Source organism: Periplaneta americana, chromosome 7 (genome assembly GCF_040183065.1).
Source record: "Periplaneta americana isolate PAMFEO1 chromosome 7, P.americana_PAMFEO1_priV1, whole genome shotgun sequence".
NCBI classification, from domain to species: domain Eukaryota; kingdom Metazoa; phylum Arthropoda; class Insecta; order Blattodea; family Blattidae; genus Periplaneta; species Periplaneta americana.
In genome coordinates, this window is record NC_091123.1 from 168,379,214 (window position 1) to 168,380,511 (window position 1,298).

The following is a 1,298-nucleotide window of genomic DNA, read 5'->3' on the forward strand; positions in this document are numbered from 1 at the left end:
TGGTTTTGTTGAAACTTTTGCTGTGGTTACGACCAGTGTTGCCATCCAAATGTGACAATGATACTTTTATTGTTTGGATATATTTTAATGTTAGATGTGATGAAAATAAATTATTTGTAACAGTTACTACATGCACAACACAGTCTGGGTACATTTGCTGAAGATATAATTCATTTTTTGGTGAAACGAGTGTTGAGCGGATTCCGCCGATTTTGGGATAGACACCGACGTACTTGAACTGCCAACATAGAAAACAAAAAATCACACTCAATCGCTTTCACCTTCATCTTGACGGGATAATAAAAGCCTAAACTAACCTAACCTAAGTGCGTCGGTGTCTATTCAAAAATCTGCGGAATCCGCTCAACGCTCGTTTAACCTCATTTTGGTATATAGGCGTTTTTAAAAGCTTTATAGTAAAAATAATGCCAATTTCTGAATACTAGTTAGGACAGAAAAGCAAATAATAGATAAGTAAGCTTTCGCATGAGTTTATTAATAATGCGAATATAACCACAAAATGATATTGAGAAGTCAAAACATAGGAAACCTGCAGCACGGATATTCATTCATGCGAATGTTGAGATTACTGCGCTGTACAAGGCAACTTGCCACTCTGTAACAGTGTTGCCAACACATAAATTGTATCCCCGTCAGTGTAACACCTGGAAATCCATCAGAATCCGTCAAAATAAGATCCACTCAATATATCTATATACAAATAAAAACCAAATTTTAACACAACTTACTTAAAAATTTTGATTAAAATAATAATTCGTCAACCTTTGACTTGATTACGAGGAAATTTAAAACGGGATTCTTCAATATGGTAGGCTACGGCACAGCCAGGGTTCAAAGAAAAAGTAAAATCCCCCAAAAATTAAACAATTAAAATGACAGCAGCTAAAAAAGTGACAAGACGATTTAAATCGTAAATTCCGCCAGAAAATCAGTCACCCGTCAAAGCCATTCTTTTCCCGTCCGCTACGTTGAAATTCCGTCAGTTTTGACGGAATTTCCGATCAGTTGGCAACACTGCTCTGTAATCTCTCTTCAAACCAAGAGTTGGGGTGCAGTGTTGGCAGCTCGATTTTTAAAAATCCGCTATGAAACCGTGCAGAAACAGCTAAATTGCTATATTGTCAATGTAAAATTAGATTATTTTGCTACTGTGAGTGCTAAAAACACCCGCTAAATCCCTATATCAGCAATACAAATTTCGTAAATTTTATCCGCTAAACACTGAAAAACGCTAGATCTAGCGGGAAAACCGCTGAATTGGCAACACTGTTGGAGTG